Below are 24,382 nucleotides of genomic sequence, written 5' to 3'. Positions count from 1 at the left end.
CTGATAAATCCCCCCTTTAGAGTATTTGTTCCTTTAATAGAAGGTGGAATTGTATGACAAAGAAAGAGAAAAAACCCCACAGTCTGCTCACCGATATTTGCATGTGTAGATGTCCTCCGTGCTGTAGATCTTCTCCTGGACTGGAGATTCGTTGTATAACAATACGAGGGTTTGGGGATCCAGCTACAGGAATTCAGACATCAGTCCTCGAAAGTAGAAAACTTCATGCTTTTATTGGCGGACCTTGGTCACAAATATAACAAATACTCTCTCTGGCGTAACAGAGTATGACAGACATCTAACATTTACATTACATTTCATTACAATCTGGTTTTGTTGTCTTTCCCGGGGTCATGGAAAATCTGCGCTGATCTACAAATATGAATTAGCAGGTTTCCAGGCTACAGGGAATAATGGTAAAAAATAATGGTATGAGATCTATTAGTAAGTACAAAAATATGCAAAATCTAACATCTTTCACATCATAAACCGTAACTACAAATAACTGATACAATGGCGTACCTTGACATGAGTGGTGACATTCTCACACTATGGCGGGTACATTCTGTAGCAATAACAAGGTCATGGTGATTTATGGGGATATCAGAGACCTTGGGTCTTGGCCTATTTACTTACGCACTTGTGTTCTGGGAGGTAATTATAGTTTTGCTACAATACAGAAATACAATGTATATAAATCATACGCACATGGAGTTTTACATCACTACGTTTAGATAACAGAATGATGTTGTGTGGAGTTGTATCCACAATGCACAATGTTGCACTACATTGGAATTCTTCAAACATGTTGTACCCAAGATGCCATGGACAGGCCATTAGTCTACTACAGGGGTGTAATGGACATGTTTAGCTAGTAAGGGACCGCTGCTATTTTTCTAACAAATTCCCAAGGTAACTATTCTAGAATTAGTGGCTGGTTTGGGATATTACATTTTGCAGCAGCAGCATATTCTTGGAGATATCAGCTTTAAAGGTCAGTCTACATCAGGGCAGCTTTACTGTACAGCGGAGCCCCCGGGTTACATACAAGATAGGTTTTGTAGGTTTGTTCTTAAAGGGCTATTCCAGGCATGAGCATAATTCATATAAACAAATGGGTCCTTAAAATATAAGCAAGACTTATTTAATCAGTCCTTTGATTTTCTCCGCGTGGAACAGAAGACACGGGACAGAAGATGGCCGCTGGTCACATGTCCACATAACATGCATCTGCCTGGACAGGTCATGTGATCATCACTATGTTTGGCTGTAGTTGGTTGGTTGCAGTACATCCAGCATGGCCAGTGTTGTAGTGAGACGTCATCTCGGTGAGGTGATGTGCAGGGATGGCAGTTACACATCATTACTATGGTAAAGGAGCAGGACCGTCTGTTACATCATCAGTGGGAGCAGAGCGTAAGAGGGAGGAGCTGTTTCTGAGAACTAAAGGATCATGGGAGTTGTAGATATTGGGCATCTTGGTGATAACTTAATCTAATTTAGAAAGCCCATAACATTTTGTAAATCATAAAATCAAACTATATGAGCTTTATTTTGTGACTTATGACATTGAGTTTTGTTATATTCATTTATTTATAGCAATATGGGTTTTGGTATCAAAAGTTCATATTCATGGAATACCCATTTAAGTTGAATTTGTATGTAAGTCGGAATTGGATTTTGAACATTTTGTTAATAATAAATAATAATAATAATCTTTATTTATATTGCCATCATATTCCGTAGTGCTTTACAAATCATAGGAGACATATACAAATATAATATTACGTACATTACAGAGTACAAACAGTCATATGGAACAATAGGAGTGATGGCCCTGCTCCCAAGAGCTTACAGTCTATTAATAATAAAGATTAATTGCAAACACCTTTCATAACTCTTACAATTGGCCACTGCAGCCTGGGTCTAAAGATCAGGAAGTTACCAGCGCTATAGAGAGCTTCACTAGAGGCCACAGTGTTTACAGAGGTCTGTCTATAACTAGCACTCGTCTGCAAGTCAGTGTTCTTAAAGGAAAACTGTCACTAGATTTTACCCCATTAAACTACTTGCCCTTGAGGTAGGGTATACAAAGCTCTTTCTAAATTCCCTCTTTTATGTGAAATCTCACATGTTTAAAAAATCTCTCTAAAAGTCTCTATCTTCGGCTCTATAGTACCTAGAAACATGCTTGTATCATATTCATGATAAGAGTCTCATCTTTAAGATTCCATCAGACTTATGGTTCTGTGAGCTACAGAACTGGACACACAGGCAGTCAAAAAATAGACAGAAACTGAATTTTTATCTGCAGTTCGCATTTCCAATTATATATTTAGCTGCCTGGCTCTCCATTTCTGTAGATCACAAAACCAAAATCCAAAGTTAAAATAAAAGATGAGATTCAAATCTTTTATGTTTCTTTCGAAAGTGATACTCCCTCTGCAACTACTAAATTTGACTCATCTCGTGTGAAAATGGGGAGACTTAAGGGGAGAATTTTTTAGAGGTAAACAAGTGAGATTTCACATAAAAGAGTAATTTAAGAAAGCACATTTCATACCCTAACTGTGGGGGCTATTAGTTTAGCGGGGTAAAACCTGGTGACAGGTTCCCTTTAAGTCAGGGATCATCTGTATTGAGGAAACAACTTCTAAAATAGTAAAATATCCTGTTATAAATTTTAAGACATTTTGAATAGTGTGAACTATATATAATCAGACCAAATGTGTTATTAAAAGTTTCTAGAATAGAAACAAATGGTGGTTAGTCATAAGGAGGTAAACATATGGACACATAGCAGGAAACATAGCTAATGCCTAATTAATAATCCCTAATTATTACATGTGGGATTGACCTACTATAGCAATGAAACCATATTTACTTTGCATTTGTTGCCTCATTGCAATATCATGTGTATAACTTATAATCAAGGTTCGTCTTAGGTCTGTGGAGCAATCCCCATGTATGGGTTAACTCTTCACTTTTCAGTCGGTAAGAAAGTAGAGCAATAATAATTACCCAATAAGCAGTGTAATGCTTTACCTAAAAAATACCAATACAGCCAGTCCCCGGGTTACGTACAGGGTAGGTTCTGTAGGTTTGTTTTTTAAGTCAAAACTGTATATTTTATAATTGTAATCCCAGTCAAATTTTTTTTGGTCTTTGTGACAACTGGATTTTATAAATGTTAGATTGTAGACACCATTCAGAACTATTATAGCTGTTTTTTGTACAGTAAAATCCCAACATACAGAAGTTTCTTTGTAACTAGGGGTCGTCTGTAAGTCGGGTGTTCTTAAGTAGGGGACCGCCTGTACATGGCTTCTCCTTTATATTCTTCATTTATATTCTAGAAGTTCAACTTTTAATTTTACACAGAGCACCTTAACCACCTTTGGTCATTGGTATTAGCTCCACACCTTTGATTAACAACTTCAAGATACCTACTACTAACTTTACATTGTTGTATAAAACCTGTCAGTTCAAAGTGTAATGGGGTTGTCTACTTTCAGCAAATAATTGAGATTATTTGTGCAATGAAAAGTTAAACAATTTTCCTATGCATTTTCTGTATTAATTTATTACGGTTTTCTAGGTCTCTGGATGCCGATTTCCAACAGGAAGCTTCTTTGTTGACTTCCTGTGAATAAAAAAACGATCACTGGTCATGTAATGTCTTGCAGGTCCATGACTTGTTATATCACAGACAGTTATGAGAGCCGTGTGTTATAACTAGTGCACCTGTGTGACATCACATGACCAGGGACCGTTTTTCATGCACAGGAAGTAAAAAATGAAGCTTCCTGTTAATTGACTGCCAGCAGAGAAATGGATGAAAAATTTATACAAAAAGTAAAAATTGTACAGCTTTTCATCACACAACCAACATCCATTATTTGCTGAAAGTGGACAACCTTTAACTTTTTGTGTATAAACACGAGGATTTTTTTTTTTTTTTGCAGAGAGCAATACTTGACCTCTTCATTATTGGATCAACACAGTAGACTCCCCTGGCTGCTCCAGAGGATGACCTAAAAACTTACATTCTCAGTGTCAGGTACTATGACAATGGATAGATGCTCTGCAAAAACACTCTGACCCAACATCCTTACAACTACTTTTCTTTCAGGCAGAATTAGAGGGAGGGCCTTATATACAGTCAAACAAATGAAACATAATTTATGCTTGAGAGAGGACCTGTCGCCCTAAAAACTAAAGTAATAAGCTCTTAGTGCACCAACAGTCCCAGCAGTGTTACATTGCTAGCCTTATCAGAAAGGCTAGCAGACATTGGCGTGCTGTACACTAGAAACGCCACACCGCTCTCAAAGCGGTCCGGCGTATTCATGAGGAAGCGGTCCGAGGTGCTGCCTCTTCCCCGGACCACTCCGCCCACTCCATAGGCCCGCGGTGACTGCCACCGTCCCTAATCCTGCCTCTTCATGAATACACTGGACCGCTTAGAGAGTGGTCCGGGGTTTGTAGTGTACAGCACAGCAGTGTTTGTTAGTGTTATCGGAGGTTTCCTATAATGCTAGCAGTGTAACACTGCTGGGACTGTTGTAGCACTAGGAGCTGCTTACTTTAGTAATCAGCTCCTAGTGCAGTTTTTAAGGGTGACAGGTCCTCTTTAAATGGTAAATTATCGTTCAGATCTATGTCACACCATAGCTTTCCTATATTTCATTATCTGGCACATAGAGGGCAGGGGATACAAATAGCGGCACATAGAAATGACTGTATAATATTCCAGCCTCTAGGCCCCCAATCCAACATCTGTAACATGTGACTCACCTACGGTTTAGAATTTTGACCATTAGTGTCTTCTTGTGGATATTGTGGGCCTCTGGGTCTCCAGGGCTCGGGTATGATTTCTGCCTAAGCGTTCTCAATATTTTAGTAAAACCTATAAACTGGTGACAACAAGATCTGATATGGTGCCAATACCTGGTGTTGCCGGTATGCGGTCAGCCGCATCCAATTAACCTATCTCTCAGATAATTAATTACAAAATTAGTAATTGTGTCAAGCACTGTTAACATGATACAGTCACTGAATTATCATAAATATACGTTAACTGGATGGGGCCAGTCACGTACCGGTAACTCCACAGCCGCACCACGTATTTCCACCCATACAATGATATGTTCTAATATATATATTAGACAACATAATGATCACAGAGAACAGGTAAACTTTCCAAAATTGGTTTGACATTTTGACTTGAATCTGTCCTTATCCTCACTATGACCATTCACAGTCTGCGCTTATTTACTGAATGTCTTGATATTTTGCCTTAGCCATCTATTTATTCTCTGTGCCTTGCTGCCTGTTTGTCTCTGAACTTTACATTGGACATGACCCATCTCTAGGACAGGAATTTTTTTCTACCTTATTTTTGATCCAGCTGAATTATATGTGCACATGGTGAATCATATGCACGACACTAACAGGCTGCTAGTAATACAGATGACAAAGGTGATAACAAGCATAAATTGATTATTTATTGATTATAGGTTTATAAAATAAACTGCATTTAAGGTATATAAGCATACTTGTTTTAAAATATGCCACGTCACAATATATATTTAAAAAATACAATGGGCCACGTGTATCATAGTCTCTCTGAGGTGAATTTTAGAGACATTGGGGGTCATTTACTAAGGGCCCGATTCGCGTTTTCCCGACGTGTTACCCGAATATTTCCGATTTGCGCTGATTTCCCCTGAATTGCCCCGGGTCGGATTGTGGCGCATCGGTGCTGGCAGGCACGCAACGGAAATCGGGGGGGGTGGCCGAATGAAAACCCGACGGATTCGGAAAAACCACCGCATTTAAAAAAAAATCTGTCTCGGAGCTTGCACTTACCTTCACTCAGCCCGGCTCGGTGAACTCCAGTGCGTTCTGATGCTTTTCAGCGCAGCAGCACCACCTGGTGGGCGGCGGAGGAACTACCTTAATGAATCCCGGCTGGACCCCAATCCAGCGCAGAGAACGCGCCGCTGGATCACGAATGGACCGGGTAAGTAAATCTGTCCCATTGTATGATCCTGACTTTTTACTTGTGATACATGTTCAGTTTTTCCTATCCTGGCAGGTGCAAATTTTGGCTTCTTTTCGAGACTTTTTGTTACAAATGTCTCAAATCCACATGGACACAAGCCACGTGAGGGGGTTATATACAGGAGAGGATACAAGCCATGTGAGGGGTTATATACAGGAGAGGATACAAGCCATGTGAGGGGGTTATATACAGGTGTGAACAGAAGCCATATGAGGGGGTTATATACCGGAGAGGACCCAAGCCATGTGAGGGGTTATATACAGGAGAGGACACAAGCCACGTGAGGGGGATTATATACAGGAGTGGATACAAGCCATGTGAGGGGGTTACATACAGGAGAGGATACAAGCCATGTGAGGGGTTATATACAGGAGAGGATACAAGCCATGTGAGGGGTTATATACAGGAGAGGATACAAGCCATGTGAGGGGTTTATATACAGGAGAGGATACAAGCCATGTGAGTGGGTTATATACAGGAGAGGACACAAGCCACGTGAGAGGGGTTATATACAGGAGTGGATACAAGCCATGTGAGGGGGTTATATACAGGGGAGGACACAAGCCACGTGAGGGGAGTTATATACAGGAGTGGATACAAGCCATGTGAGGGGGTTATATACAGGAGAGGACACAAGCCATGTGAGGGGGTTATATACCGGAGAGGATACAAGCCACGTGAGGGGTTATATAAAGGAGAGGATACAAGCCACGTGAGGGGGTTATATACAGGAGAGGATACAAGCCATGTGAGAGGATTATATACAGGGAGAGGACACAAGCCACGTGGGGATTATATACAGGGAGAGGATACAAGCCACATGAGGGGTTATATACAGGAGAGGATACAAGTCGCATGAGGGGGTTATATACAGGAGATGACACAAGCCATGTGAGGGGGTTATATACAGGAGTGGACACAAGCCATGTGAGAGGGTTAAATACAGGAGAGGATACAAGCCATGTGAGGGGGTTATATACAGGAGAGGATACAAGCCGTGTGAGGGGGTTATATACAGGAGTGGATACAAGCCACGTGAGGGGTTATATACAGGGAGAGGATACAAGACATGTGAGGGGGTTATATACAGGAGTGGACACAAGCCACGTGAGGGGGTTATATACAGGAGAGGACACAAGCCACGTGAGGGGTTATATACAGGGAGAGGATACAAGCCACGTGAGGTGGTTATATACAGGGAGAGGATACAAGACATGTGAGGGGGATATATACAGGAGAGAACACAAGCCATGTGAGGGGGTTATATACAGGGAGAGGATACAAGCCATGGGAGGTGGTTATATACAGGAGAGGATACAAGCCACTTGAGGGGGTTTTATACAGGAGTAGACACATGCTACGTGAGGGGGTTATATACAAGCGGTCCCCTACTTAAGAACACTCGACTTACATACAACCCCTAGTTACAAACGGACCTCTGTATATTGGTAATTTATTGTACTTTAGTCTTAGGCTACAATAAACAGCTATAACAGTTATCAAATGTGTTTGTATTAAAGCTTTAGTGTTAATATTGATTCTTATGACAACTCAACATTTTTAAAATCCAATTGTCACAGAGACCAAAAAAGTTCTGGCTGGGATTACAATGATAAAATATACAGTTCCGACTTACATACAAATTCAACTTAAGAACAAACCTACAGACCCTATCTTGTATGTAACCCGGGGACTGCCTGTACAGGAGAGGATACAAGCCACGTGAGGGGGTTATATACAGGAGAGGAAACTACTGTTAATTTGGGATTTAACATGTAGCATTTTTAATGCATTTTGAAACTAATTACAACAGCTGAGGAGAGGTGATTTTCCTAATTACATTACTGTTAACATTTGAATTTACAAAACGCATAGTAAACGCAATGTTAACACATGCGTTAACGTGCCGTTTATGTTGCATTTTGTAAATGCAAATGTTAACAAAACAGGTTACTGTGCAAAATTTTAAACATTTAAACCATGTGATATAATTCTAATTTACATGTTAAAATCGGGTCCATGAAAAAACCCTTCCTTTGCACCTGCCCTATGCTTGATGTAGGGGATTTCTGCTCAGCAGTCATCTACATCCCACACACTATTGTAATAGAAGATAACACCTTCATAGCAAACAACTCCACTAATTCATTACCTCCACTAATAAAAAAATGTCAGGAAAAATCTTCATAGACCCTTCTATCTTCATAAATCTTCATAGGCCTTGAGACTGCTATAAAGCACATCACTAAATGCTGTTATTAGAGCTCAGGCAAGATGGCAGTCCTCATATTGATCTTTTGTATAATCTCTAGGTGTCTGCTGTATTATACAACAGACACATGCTATTAACAGCTGCAATCAGTACTGGCAGTCGTCTTGGCTGTTAACTCATTAAGATGCCCCTGTTGAATGTGAGAGCTACAACAAGTGGGTGCCACATATAACAAGGGGTCATATGGCTTCATAAATGGTGATCTAAAACAATTAAGGAAAGGGAGTTAAAACAAATTGCTGCAACATGAAGAGTTGTTGTTTGCTGGACAATAGGACTTTTTTCCTATAATATGAACAATTAAGGCATTAAACGGTATAAAATAACATATACCTTATATACTCGAGTATAAGCCTAGTTTTTCAGCACAAAAAATTTGCTGAAAAAACTCAAATTCGGCTTATACTCGAGTCAAAAAATAAATATATCTAAACTCACCTTTCCGGCGACCCCTGTATATCTTCTGTGCGATCTGTCCGTCAGCCGCGGCAGGCTATATACACTGGGGCAGGGTCTGGCAGGCTATATACACTGGGGCAGGGTCTGGCAGGCTATATACACTGGGGCAGGGTCTGGCAGGCTATATACTGGGGAGGCTGTGACCAATGCATTCCCCACCCTCAGCTTATACTCGAGTCAATAGGTTTTCTCAGTATTTTGTGGTAAAATTAGGGGCCTCGGCTTATACTGAAATATCACATGGTCATAAGTATTCAGACCCTTTGCTGTGACACTCATATTAAACCACATGCTTCCAATCCCTTCTGATGTTCCTTGGTACACACCTGTCTATATAAGACCTCACAGTGCATGTCAGAGCCCATGAGAATCATGAGGTCTAAGGAACTGCCAAAGGAGCACAGAGACCATGACATGATCATGGGAGAAGAACCTTGGTGAGAGAGGTAAATAAAAATCCCAAGATCACTGTGGCTGAGCTCCAGAGGTGCAGTAGGGAGATGGGAGAACAATCACTGTGACCTTCCACCAGACAGGGCTTTATGGCAGAGTTTGCCAACAGAAGTCTCTCCTCAATGCAAGACATATGAAAGCTACATACAATTTGCAAAAAAACACATGAACGACTCCCAAACTATGAGAAATAAGATTCTCTGGTCTGATATGGAGAAAAGCAGGCGCTGCTCATCACCTGCCAAACACAATCTCAACAGTGACACATGGTGGTGGCAGCATCATGATATGGGGGAAAGGGGTTTGCTGCAGGGATAGGATGACTTGTTGCAATTAAAGGAAAGATTAATTCGGCCAAGTACAGAGATATCCTGGATGAAAACCTTCCAACAAGACAATGACCTTAAGCACACAGCTTAAATCACAAAGCAGTGTCTTCACAACAACTCTGTGACCCAATTGAGCATCTCTGGAGATTCTTAAAAATGGCCTCCACCAAGGTTCATCATCCAACCTGAGGGAAGTGGAGAGGATCTGAAAGTAAGAGGCAGAGGATCCCCAAATGCAGGTGTGAAAACCTTGATGCATCATTCCCAGGAAGACTCGTGGCTGTACTATCTCCAAAGCTGCTTCTACTTAATACTGAGCAAAGGCTAAAAATAACTTACAGAGTCCAGATGAGGAGCATAAAACACGAAAAAGTGACATGTTGCATATATAAATTACTATATAAAATAAAATTAAGGCAATATGGCTAACATGCAACAGTGGAGCATCAACCAAGGTCAAGGTCAGGGTTAGTTAGGAGTTGAGTAACAGAAACAAGGTGCCACAAGTGCTACAGTACAAAATCTGTACTGATCTCTTACTGCAGGAAAATGATACCCTATGGCAGGGGTGGCGAACCTATGGCACTGGTGCCAGAGGTGGCACTCTGAGACCTTTCTGTGGGCACCCAGGCCATCACCCCAGCATGAAGTTCACCAGACAGGACTCAAAGTATCTTCCTACAGAATCTTCCTACAATGATAGTAGAATTTGCCCTCCTCCTTTCAACTGTGTTGGTGTAGCCGCATCTGAGGTTACACGAGGTGGCTACTCCACGCCCCGGTAGCCACTTTACCCCTCCCACTCACCCATCTTCGGCGCGCAGCTCCGCGTAGCTGCGCGCCCTCGTCCGGCGATCCTGCCGTCTGCGCATGCGCAGAAGAGCAGGTCCGCGCTTGCGCGGTCACTGCTCCGAAACAGGTGCGGGCCTGCTCTTCTGCGCATGCGCAGACGGCAGGATCGCCGGACGAGGGCGCGCAGCTACGCGGAGCTGCGCGCCGAAGATGGGTGAGTAGGAGGGGTAAAGTGGCTACCGGGGCGTGGAGTAGCCGCCTCGTGTAACCTCAGATGCGGCTACTCCACGCACCAGTAGCCGCATAAGTAAATTTGAATATATGTGGAATAAAAGTTATCAAAAAAGTGAGGGGACGTGAGGATTAGCCCTTAAAAGGGCTATCCTCACGTTCCATTGATCCACCTACCTTTATAGGTAGATTTGTGGTGGTAGGTTTCCTTTAAAGGTACTGTTTGACATTTGAGTGGGTTACTTGTGCTCACGGGTTTAAGTAGTTGTTACCTCACCAATTTACAGGGACAATTCCTGGTGAGCAGTCCTGTCACCTTTTTCTTATGTACTTTTGTCAGTCATGGACTTCTTGCACCCATCTGAGGCTCTGCTCCCTCCAATGGAGGCCTACAGCATTTTTAAACACTAACAAATGTAGTTGGGGACTTGAGGGGGTGCAGAAGCCCCAGGAGCTTTAGGGAGCCCATAGGGCAGTGAAGGCGAACCTTTTAGAGCCTGAGTGCCCAAACTTCAACCAAAAGCCACTTATTTATTGCAAAGTGCCAGCAGTAATTTATTTCTCCTTGTTTTTGACAACTTGCACTCGTCCAGCCTTCTTAGGACACCAACACAGTTGAAAGGAGGAGGGCAAATTCTCCTATCATTGTAGGAAGATTCTGTAGGAAGATACTTTGAGTCCTGTCTGGTGAACTTAATGCTGGGGTGATGGCCTGGGTGCCCACAGAAAGGTCTCAGAGTGCCACCTCTGGCACCAGTGCCATAGGTTCGCCACCACTGCCATAGGGTATCATTTTCCTGTAGTAAGAGATCAGTACAGATTTTGTACTGTAGCACTTGTGGCACCTTGTTTCTGTTACTCAACTCCTAACTAACCCTGACCTTGACCTTGGTTGATGCTCCACTGTTGCATGTTAGCCATATTGCCTTAATTTTATTTTATATAGTAATTTATATATGCAACATGTCACTTTTTCGTGTTTTATGCTCCTCATCTGGACTCTGTAAGTTATTTTTAGCCTTTGCTCAGTATTGAGTAGAAGCAGCTTTGGAGATAGTACAGCCACGAGTCTTCCTGGGAATGATGCATCAAGGTTTTCACACCTGCATTTGGGGATCCTCTGCCTCTTACTTTCAGATCCTCTCCACTTCCCTCAGGTTGGATGATGAACCTTGGTGGAGGCCATTTTTAAGAATCTCCAGAGATGCTCAATTGGGTCACAGAGTTGTTGTGAAGACACTGCTTTGTGATTTAAGCTGTGTGCTTAAGGTCATTGTCTTGTTGGAAGGTTTTCATCCAGGATATCTCTGTAACCGAAACAGGCGCGGGCCTGCTCTTCTGCGCATGCGCAGACGGCAGGATCGCCGGACGAGGGTGCGCAGCTACGCGGAGCTGCGCGCCGATGATGGGTGAGTAGGAGGGGTAAAGTGGCTACCGGGGCGTGGAGTAGCCGCCTCGTGTAACCTCAGATGCGGCTACTCCACGCCCCAGTAGCCGCATAAGTAAATTTGAATATATGTGGAATAAAAGTTATCAAAAAAGTGCAGGGACGTGAGGATTAGCCCTTAAAAGGGCTATCCTCACGTCCCATTGATCCACCTACCACCCAATCTACCTTTATAGGTAGATTTGTGGTGGTAGGTGCCCTTTAAGTGTAATTTAGAAATGTTCAAATAATGTCTTTATTTTGATTATTACAGCCACTATTCCTATAAAAAGGAATTGTATTCTTCCCGTCTGGTTCTAAAGATGCAGTCAATGGGGCGGAGAAGCTCATCTATGCAGTCAAGCTCACTCCACCTCCTCATTGCTGCTACATCACTGAAACATGATTCGCTGAAGGCTTGTTTGCACTACTAATTTCGACAGCTATTTTCAGCTGACTTAGGCCACATTCACACAACCGCAATGGAGTCCATGATCTGGTTGCAAATTTTACGGCTCCCATTAAGGTCTACCACACCCGGTTGCGGTGTGGGCAGATTTGCAGCGCAGTCAGTCATCTTTCAATGGAGATTGGAGGGGTGAGGAGCGCTCACTCCCCCTCCCTTCTCCACCCAGCCTTGAGCACACTGCCATGTGAATGTAGCCTGACAGTGTATTGCCCAATATGCATCATTTGCTATACTATTATTTCATAATGGAGGTGACCTTAAACCAGTGGTACATGTTAATTTATGGAACTAGCCATACTGGAATAAGAAGCTCCATCCATCGCTGTTATTTTACCCCTGCGTTTCATGAATCTCTCTTTATGCAGGACAGCTTAATTATGTGCACAGAGACTGGAATTAATGGTTTGATCCAACGCTTCTGTTAATCGACAGTAAATTTCTTCCACTCTTAGTTCTGGAGCTTGGAAATATAATTAACGGCTTTTGTTATCTCCATATGGTAATGTTTTCATTTTTCAGTAAATAGCTGCACTTCCCACTTGGTTTCACAATCTTAAAATAGCATCAGATTTTTAATTTTTAATTATGTTTTCCCTTTGTTTGTTTCATGAGCTGGAATATCAGACGCTTTCATTTATCTACTAATGAAGACCATTAATCTATTTGCTTTCTACAACAACAGCAAAAGAAAGTTTTCACTGCCTCCACTTATCTATTTTATGTACAGTATATAGTGTCCAGAATATAGTGCTCCAGTCACACTTATCAGCTGTATTAATGGGTTTGTCCATCAAATGGTACATAAACCCTGTCTACGAGATGAGGATAAATTAAAGATTACTGGTGGTAAAAAAGAAGGGCCAAAAGCCCTTCCGTGACTAGCAATCTCCCTTGCATGTGTGAACAGCGTGCCATTCACTTTAGTTATCCGAATCTTGCTCCTTCCTCTTGTATTCTGCAGACTTCCCCTAGATGTGAGTAACTGCTCAGATAGCTGTTACTATGGACATTCCGTCTTCATAAAGAAGCTGAGACTACAGAGGGAGAGACACGCCCCCATCTCTCTCCCTCCAATTAGCTGATCACCTTATGTCTCACTGCCCCAGCACTCATGTGCTGCCAGGAACATTGACTAATGTAATAACCAAGCACCTAAACTCTTATCTTCCCTTCAGCTTCACTTGTATGTAAACAAATAAACCACACAGACACAGGATGCAGCCCCTCCTCCCCCCATCACCTCACACAAGGAAGTGGCAGGAGACACTCTCCAAGTCTTCAAGCTGTGCCCTCATGTGCTGTTACATAGATAGATAGATAGATAGATAGATAGATAGATAGATAGATAGATAGATACAATATCAAAAAATTGAGGCAGCACTCCCAAATGAAAGTGAAAAAATGGAAGGGTTTATTCACAAACCGGCGACGTTTCGGTGTTTATCACCTTTTTCAAGCAATGTGTGCATACAAATGGACAAACTTATATACCCCCAAGTGGGAGGGTTTACAACAATGACATCATGTACAAATGTGCAAATACAATCATAATCAGAGAGGATAAGTTAAAGTGCTAGTGCTAGTTTAATTCATAAAACTTATTAAATCTTATCACATGATACCTTGTGTACGAATGATAGTGCAGGGTTAGATATCAATGTCCGGCGTCTCACTAACTTAATAATGGCGACAAAGTGCTTGTTCGCGTCTGTACAACTCCACTGCGCATGACCGGAAGTCTATGTCATGTGCGCATGCGCGGATTCAATCACGGAGTGAATGGTGGCCATATTGGATGTGGGAACCGCGATATATGTGTACACGTAAGTATCTGGCAATATCGGGTCTAGTGTAAAATTGTAATGCTTATACGGAGTGTCTTATAGACCAGTGTATGTGACGGTGTGTATAAATTAAGGGACCTGGTCACGGCATGTGGGCAGAGCTGGCAAACAGCTTGGCGTGAGTGCCCGCTGATGCCAGAACATAAGCACAAATGCATATGGTGCTTTCGAGGTCACTAAAAAGTGAGAACGAGCACCCACATAGCGCAAGTAAGAGCCCACAACACCTGCGACATTTCGGTCCCATATATAAGATGTACACCCCACATACATACGACCCATAGTCAGTACCGAAGTACAATATTGCAGAATCCCAGATGTGGCCCAGATGAGACGCCAGTGCATGAATCAATCTTCAAGTGCAAGTGACAGTGCATATGATGTGATAATGATCTAAAAAATAGAGAAGAAGTGTTAAAACCACATAAATGAAAACATTTCTTTAAGACATATTGCATATTCCAATGTCAATCAGATAATAAGAACACGAGTATTGCAGAATAGAAGATGTATTCACATAGAGGATGTATTTACATAATTGATCCCAGATTAAAGTCTACATTGAGACCATGAGGTTTCAGGGTGTTCAGCCTATATATCCATTGTAACTCCTTCTTGCGTAGAAGTTTCTCCCTATTACCACCACGTCGTAGTTTGGGTACATGGTCTATTAATGTGAATTTTAATTGTGTTTCCATGTGTCCACAATCCGAGAAATGCTTGGAGACTGGAAGATCCTGTCTGGCCTTTCTGATGGTATATCTATGCTGAGTGAAGCGAATTTTAAATTCTAATGTCGTCTCCCCAACATATGCCAGCCCACATGGGCATTTTAGTAGATAAATAACATGATCACTATTACAATTAAGATAATGTCTAATCCGAAAAGTTTCACCATTATGTTCAAAAGTCTCCGGACATTGATATCTAACCCTGCACTATCATTCATACATAAGGTATCATGTGATAAGATTTAATAAGTTTTATGAATTAAACTAGCACTAGCACTTTAACTTATCCTCTCTGATTATGATTGTATTTGCACATTTGTACATGATGTCATTGTTGTAAACCCTCCCACTTGGGGGTATATAAGTTTGTCCATTTGTATGCACACATTGCTTGAAAAAGGTGATAAACACCGAAACGTCGCCGGTTTGTGAATAAACCCTTCCATTTTTTCACTTTCATTTGGGAGTGCTGCCTCAATTTTTTGATATTGTGTACATGCGAGTCTCCTACCAGGACTGGTGAGTCTTTGCACCCCCCCCCCCCTTCTTAGGGGTCTCTGTATGACACTGTGCTGCTGTGGACTTTCTTTTTCTAGATAGATAGATAGATAGATAGATAGATAGATAGATAGATAGATAGATAGATAGATAGATTATATAGATAAATATGAGATAGATAGATAGATAAATAGATAGATATGAGATAGAAAAATAGATATATATGAGATAGATAGATAAATAGATAGACAGATAGATAAAGACACATACATAGATAGATAGACATAATGTAGATAGAATATACATAGTGTCAGATCTACTGGAAGGGACACCGTGTCTGCTGGTCCTTCTACCCTCCATGCTGACAATGCTAGCGGTCCTCCCCGAGTTTCTGCGCGTCTCCACGCTGGCTCCGTCCCCGGTCCGCAGTGAGTTAACCCTGCTGCACGCGTGGGGCAGCGGGCATCCAGGACAAGTGCGCTTTAGGGAAATCTTAGCTGACTGTCTTCTGAATCAGCCTGGGTTCCTGCTCCTATGGGATTCTGGGGGCAGATCTCAGGCTGCATAAATTGGATTTGGACCTTCCACCTGTGCCAGTGTTTGTCCTTCTGGAACTTACAACCTAGCTGGATTCCTGGTAGGTAGGTAGATAGATAGATGGATACGAGATGGATAGATAGAGAGATAGATAGATAGATAGATAGATAGATAGATAGATAGATAGATGTAAGATAGCTCTGGTCTCATTGGTCAGCAGCAGCCGCTTGTGATGAGGTGACAGGAGGCAGGTCCCGCCCCTTCATCTTGCTGATTGTAGTTTTTTTGAGAACTGGAAACCATTGTTGCTATGGGCCAAAAAAGGTCCTAAATGAGGACCGAGAGGCAAAATACTTTGAGGAATGATTCCCAAATGACGGTTACACTTTAAATATTTTGACCTGCTCCAGGCTCCTGCTCCCTAAACAAGTTTGCGGGTGCATAGATGTCCCCATAGACGGCAATGGCGGCCTGGTGGCAGTACAGTGCCACACATGTGTGGCACCGTTCTGCGCCGTACACCGGGAAAAGATAGAGCACGCTAGAGAATACACCCTTACATGTATTATACCTGCTGTGATCTACTCTACTAACTGCACTGTTGTTACTACACAGTAGTCCATCCTTGTGCACCGCTTTCTCCTTCTGCCCATTGGATTCCAGCCGTGTTTACCAGCATTGTAACAGTAGGATTCCAATTCTGAACATATCCGGCTCATGTGGGCAAAAAACCTTTTTATTTTACAGGTTGATCTAGGGTTTACGGGTATGTGTTAAGTGCACATCTTAGGTTTTTCTTGCCCTTCCATTATTTATAACGACAACAGAAACATGATAGAAAATAACCTCAGAATATGAAGCTAAGGTTAACAGACGATTAATGGAAGGTTAACGCTTTTGCCTTGAGTATTCTGTTATGCTCTTCCATTATAGAATCTATGTGTGAACTGAGACTAACTATACAAAAGCCAGGGAACAATACCATGGTTAGAAGCCTGAGGGAGAAATGATCTAAAGTCTGTGTTAAAGAGAAGCTGTGTAAAGAAATACAGGAGAAAATGCAAAAAAGAGAGATCACGCTCCCATAGAGTAGTAAGTGGAGTTGAATCAAGTTGACTAGCTCACAGGTGTCCTGGGTCCCAATAGGTGGGGAATTACCTGAGACAGGCTAGATGGTACGCCTATAGTGGCGATGGCTGCACACTGTCCTGCTACCTGGATAGTAATGTCCAGTAGGGCTTCATTAAATTTGGAAAAAAAAGCGGACTCCAAAGTGCCACTTCCACAAATAATTTATTTGTTTATATGAGGTCCCCCCTCTTCATCAGATCCTATATGATCAAATAGTATACATATGTAAATAGAGTAGGAAACATGGTGTACACATGTAATAAAAGCAATATGCATGTAATAACAATGCATTGTTACAATCTACATATGTAAAAAACAAGAAGCAAAGTATATACATACATTAAGGTAGAAAATAAATCAAAATTAATTTGAATAAACTATAAAATTGCTAAATGAATTAACAGATAAAAGATCCATATAGTTATAAAATAATGGACAATAAATAGGAGATAGGGTACAGAAGATTCTGAAACAAGTAGTGGGGGTATATAGGGTAAGTCATGGAGCGAGGTAAGAAAATGGCACTACAGTTCTGGCATGAGATGGGAACTAACATGAAAGGGCAGGAACCCGAACACAGCACATAAATGAGGTCATAAATATAGAAACTTCTAGAGAAACTCTTGAGAAGTGTTGAAACTATAATAGCGAGAAATAGAATAGGTATTCACATGTCTGTATGACCTGGTGGCCTACTTAGGAGACTCCTGTAGACAAATCAAATCACAGGGAGCTTTGGAAATTGCACTTCAGTTTTTTTGGTGGAAATGGAAGGTTAAATGTAAAAGTAGCTGGAACAAATCATGATATGGTTGTGTCCAAAAGCCTTATGTGATTTGGCATCATAGCCACCATAACACTGTGCCAAGTCCCAGACGTTTAATAAGCAATTGTTCTTCTCTTGTGATCTTCACCTTGAGTTTGTTCACATCTATAATAAATAGAAAATGAATACCTATTATCTGTGTGGATGTCCTTTTCTCCTACGGCAAGAGATGTTTCCAATAAAAACAGTCATCCTAATAATTTCCTGGATTACGAGAGTCACGTTCAACCCGTTTCGAAGACGCAGGAGGAAGTTGAGGAAGTTCTTCACATAACAATTGTCTTTTTACTAGATGCAATTATAGACTATGGATGCAAATAATTACGTAAAGCGTAGCAAGGACTGTTTTATCTATGCTGAGTTATCTATGCTCTAGTTTCTGCTCAGCTCTTTCTATATGACCCATTAACTTATATGGAAAATGGCCTCGGGTGCAGAAATTCCTTCTCCAAAAGAGCTGTGACTCCTCGACTAGACTCCTAGACTAATCATCGTTTCAGAGTATATCCTATTAATTTGAACCGAAACCCTTTATTAAAGTAGAGAGCAGAGTGTAACATGATGCACTTACACATTCCTAGAAAACCATTACTAGTACCCCCTTCTTATATACCATTAATAATAATGCTTTTTTCAGCAACAGAGAGGCATGAAGACCCCCTCAGGGCTTAGGAACAGGTCTTTCTACTGCACCCTTAAAGGTGTTCTCCAGTGACAACAGGTTAGACCCTATCCCAGGGACCCCAGGGGAATGGGGGTCTGTTATACCCCTAGATAAAGAGAACAGCTTGCACCGATTGCTCTTTTCATCCCTACGGCGCTGTTGGGGCTTGCAGAGTGTGGCACTAGACTATCTCCATCAATGCAATAGAGCTGAATAGAGCAGCTAGCAATTGCATGACTGGCTGCTCTCTTCATCTCAGGGGTACAACAGGGGTACAACGGATAGAACTAACTTGTATGTCACTGGAAAACCCCTTTGAGGTGAGCCCTTGAGATCAGATCATAGCCAAGGGCATATGTGTATTATGTTTCATCCAATATCTTTTCTTAATTCATCAAATTCTCACTGTAGTTTTCTCTTCTCACCAATTGTTCAAAAAATAGAAGTTGTTCTCTGATTGGTTGCCTTGAGCAACTAGAATAGAGGCTTCTGATAAATCTCCCCCATGACTGCATATTCCTCAACAAATTTCATTTTATTGCCAGGAAAGCCGCAGCCACATTAGATGGTTGGGCAGAAGAATTTCATAGTGGAGAAACATAGTGGACACTGTTGAACATATTGAGGGAGATTTATAATGCCTTCTCCAACAGTTTTTCTTTAACTGTGCCAGGATTCAGGGGTAGTGGACCCACACCACGGAAGATGACGTAAGCCGACACCTGGGACAGAGTCCAAGTGACAGTTGGTTTTCACCAGAGCCCGCCGCAACGCGTGTTGGACTTACTGCAGCGTGGTACCACCAGGTCGCTCCATAGGCACGACTTTGTCCGCGGTGGCGGCCAAGGCGAAGTGCAGAGTTGTAGTAGAGCAGAATTGTCGTTGGGGACAGGTAGCATGGGCTCGTAGTCAGTAGCAGGGAAGAAGGTCAGGGCTGGCAGCAGAGAAACGTGCCGGACCGCCGGAGACACAGAAAGAAAGTGGACAGTTAAGACAGTCTGGAGGGACACTGGGGCTCGGAGAGAGGCTCGAGTGCACCTGCAACCGGGTACATGGGTTGCAGGAGCGCCTGTGACAAACTGCTTGTAGCTATGTACCTTCTGCAGCTATGAGGGTGCCAGTAGTTTAATGGTGTAAAATATTTGAATGGTGTAAAATCTTGTGACACTGCCCCTTTAAAGTTCATTTTTTGTTCCCCTATCAATCGATTCTTGTGAAGAAGACGAAGAGGACCTAAAAGCCCCTCTGCCATTTGAGACAATATCAGTAAAAGTCTGGTAGGTGGGGAGTCATAGAGTTTACGGGATTTAATTGAAACCAGTGAACATACAATTGACTATTGTAGATGCCTTGATGGCAAAAAAGCGCAGTACTGCCCTGGCATATCTCTGGTATTATGCAACGCTGTAGAAGAATTAACAAAGAATTAAGAATTATATTGAACACGATGTCCTTGGTCCACGTGTTAAATTGGGCTTCTGTGCCAGGTGTCTACCACTCATGCCAAGTCACACACAGGAGATTTATTACTGAAGGAGACTATAGTGCCCATTGCCCCAACGCTACATGCCAACAAGTCACTGTTATTAAATGCACAGTAAAATCATTTTTATACACAAAGATTTCCCTTGTCCTGGTGATCGGTGGGGTGTCCTAGAGGTGTGACCCCAGCAGTCATGCTCTCACCTTCTAAATTCTGCCATATTATATATATTATGTATATGCAATCTAATTAATTTATGTAACGAATCCATTAAGAGAGCAATTCCCAATTTTCTTAACTTTCATGTTTCAGCAAACAATTATTCATGCTGTGCAACTTATCGAAATTAATGTACATGAATAATACTTTCCAGAAGGGGTCTATTATAGTCTAACTATAGCAATATTCCCTCGTATGGAAAGCGAAATATGTGACACAAGTACAGATGGTGCAACAGCTGGAAATGTAGAAGTCCTGGCTGTATATGTTTATTTTATTTCATGTCTATGTCAATGTGATCAAGTTATTAATATTAATAGAAAAAGTGACAAATGTATATTTGAAGCAATTTCTATTTGAATGTGGAATATTGTGCCCTAATGCAGCCATATAGCTCAGAATGTAACTGTAATGCACAGAGGTGTCAAATTCCATACAATTTCCAATTCTATTTATATGAAGGTGCTCCCTACTGATCCTTGGAGGAAATATATCTGCACATATGCACATATGGTACAGATGGATCTGTACTGCTCCGTACTGAAGACTTGTCCTGTTTCCGTTCACAGTAAAACATGTGAGGTAAAACTAAAGTTCCCACGCAAAAGAAATACAAATTTGTCCTCCAACTATAATGTATAACTTATAGTAAAGGTCTTCTCATATAGGGAAAAGAGGAATTATGAGTTGGTTAAAGGGAACCTGTCCAATAGAAGTAGGGATAAAGCTGTTCAGAGGTATGTAATGTACAGCTGGTCAAGGACTACGAGGATCTCCACATTTAAACAGTCCTGTGAGTATAGCTACTATTCATATAGTTTGTTTAGTCACCTCATTCGGCGATCTTAGCACTCACTTGTTCGGAGACCTCAGGGCTGAGACGCACATACCGTAGCTCTGACTGTCGGACAGAGTGTTATCGTCCACATGCCACTCTGTCCAACAGTCAGAGCTATGTGCGTCTCAGCCCTGAGGTCTCCGAACAAGAGAGTGCTATGATCGCCGAATGAGGTGACTAAACAAACTATATGAATAGTAGCTATACTCACAGGACTGTTTAAATATCTGCTAGGCGCTATATGCATAAAAGCAAATACCCGCATGTATGAAGATTCTTGTGAAGATTGATGTATATATGTAAATATCAAAGTAAAGTAAACGTTTGAAAAATGACATCATTGTCTTTGGTGGTCGAATTATAGGACACTGTTTATTGATAAAGAGAACCTGTCACCAGGAGACCCATTTTTAGCACTCCCCCAGTCCCCACAAAGCATAGCCCACACACTGCTAAAGAGTTTTTGTATAAAAAATAGGTTTTACAGAAAAAAAGATATGTTATATAGTACCTTTCCATGTGCTGTGTGACTAGGCACTTGTCCCCTGGGAGTGGCTATAGAGGAGCAGTGCCCCCCCCCCCACCCTAAAGAAACCGCTCCTCCATGTGTCCTTTTCAAATATATGAAAACGCCCATCACTTGGCTTTGCAACGCCCCCTGCTCCTCTATAGACAGTGATGGGAGTTTTTCATATATTTGAAAAGGACACATGGAGGTGCGGTTTCCCAAGGGTGGGGGGGGGGGACTGCTCCTCTATAGCCACTCCCAGGGAACAAGTGCCTAGTCACAGAGCACATGGCATTGAAAGGTACTATATAACCTATTTTTTTCTGTAAAACCTATTTCATATACAAAAACTCTTTGGCAGTGTATGAACTGTGCTCTGTGGAGACTGGGGGAGTGCTAAAAATGGGTCTCCTAGTAACAGGTTCCCTTTAAGTTTACTAGGCCCGGAAGGAACTGCACTTCATGACCCCCTCATGGTCCAGCATTAGCCATGGGCCTATGTGCAGTACACCATGAAGTTACATTATGGTCCAACACTTAACCCTTCTTAGAAGAGTAGATGTTGGGTAATCGGTTCATTTTAGGAATAAATCTCTGATATACTGTACTACTAATATTGTTCACATATGGTATGCTTACAGTCTGTACATGCAAAAATAAGGACCTATGTGCCCTTCAGTTAGCACATACATAAGTGCAAATTCCGACGAATGTCTGTCCAACCGGCGCGCTGGAGAGGAGGAGGAGGGATGACCCCTCCCCTCTCTATAGAGATGCATGGTGCATGGCCGTGCACATGGGGAAAGACAGGACATGTTCTATCTTTTCCCCATGTACAGAGAAGTACCATGCCACAAGTGTGTGGCACTGTATCGCTCTGTGCGCCTATTACCGTTGTATCCCCTCACGTTCGTGTGAATTAGGCCTAAGGTGTAGTTTAATAGTAAAAGTGATATGTATTTACTTATGTCGCCTCTCTGACCTGAGATGTGTAGACCCCTCCGAAATGTATGCAGCCTCTGTAGCTATAACACCTTTACAAATCTTTTATGAAGAATGTGTCACCATATTCTGAGAGCTATATGTTGAAAGAGGAGTATTAGGGCTTATTTTATGAAGGTCACAATGAAGTAATTTCTTAGCCAAGGTCATTATGGACGCAGAAATACCCATGTTGTGCTTTTTTTATTATTATTTAGTGGTCTTTTTACTCAATATATAATTATGTAGAAAAGGATCATTTATTTTGGCATTTTAATATTTTTATATACTTTATAATTTTTTTTTTCTATAACACTTTTTTTAAATCTACCATCAAAATTTATCATGATAAACCAGAGACAAGGGCTCAATTCAAAGATCCAAGCACCGTAACTGTAGTAATCTTTTTTTATTTGTTATCCATGGCCTCCATCCTCAACTTTTAAAATGATGTTAATTAGTCTGAAGGGCTCTGAGGAGTATTACAAGAGCTCCTCCTAGTTGTAGCTTCAAAGGCTGTTTCACTGTCTCCCTGTCCCTCCTACTCCCTCAGCAGTTCTCACTCCCTCTGCCTACTGTAATCTCACTGCCGCAGAGGAAGTTTCAGCACACAGTGGGAGGGGGGAAGTGTAACTGAGGGGCTCTAGTAATGCCCCCAGAGCTCTTCTGACTAATTAGCATAATTTTAAAAGTTGATTTTAGAAGGAAGGAGGCTATGGGTATCTAATATAAGAAGATTATCGTAGTCATAGTGCCTGGATCTATGAGTAAATGTCCCTGGTTTATCATGTTTGATGCTTTTGATGGTAGATTTTCTTTTTCTTTAAAATACATTAGTTTGGATTAAGGTGCAGTCTATCTTTTTTGAAGATTGATGTACAAATACTTGATGTAAAAAGAATAATCATTTAATATTCACCCATGATATCAGCAATAAACTATTCTGCCGAGTGATTTTTCATGCAATATTACAATGTGGAAGATCAGATATTTGCGAAGGACGTCATGCATATTTATGTATCCTACAGACAGACTGTGCTGTACTAACCACATAGACCGCAGCATTCCTAGCAAAGCAAGACGCGTATTGATCCCACAAAGTATCCACTTGAGTACAAAGTGATGAAGGAATAGTTATATGACGGAGAACTTCTCAAGTTCAAGGACATCTAAATAGTTTTCATAGAATGTAAGAAACACCAATTGTTATAACCCTGGCGGAAAATAGTTCATTTAAATTGTAGATGTGAAGCCCCAGCTGGAATTGACATTAAAAGCTTCAGTTTTTATTCTTTTTTTATGGATGTGGATGTTTTTTGAGCTCTTTAAGCCAAGTTGCTTCTTTTGCTTTTATATGTTACACCGTATAGAATAGATAATTGCAGAGACCTCATTTGACAAGTTCAGGTTTCCAGTCCGTCTCTGACCTCTAATTGTAAATGATAACAAAGGTCTTTGTAATATTTATAATAATAATTCCTTTATTTATATAGTGCACACAGATTACGCAGCACTGCACAAAGCTTGTCACATCAGTCCCTGTCCCCGATGGGGCTCACAATCTAATCAACCTACCAGTATGCTTTGGAGTGTGGGAGGAAACTGGAGGTGAAACCCACCCAAA

The sequence above is a fragment of the Engystomops pustulosus genome, chromosome 2, assembly GCF_040894005.1.
Source record: "Engystomops pustulosus chromosome 2, aEngPut4.maternal, whole genome shotgun sequence".
Classification (NCBI taxonomy): Eukaryota; Metazoa; Chordata; class Amphibia; order Anura; family Leptodactylidae; genus Engystomops; species Engystomops pustulosus.
Note: the sequence above shows the minus strand (reverse complement) of the source record.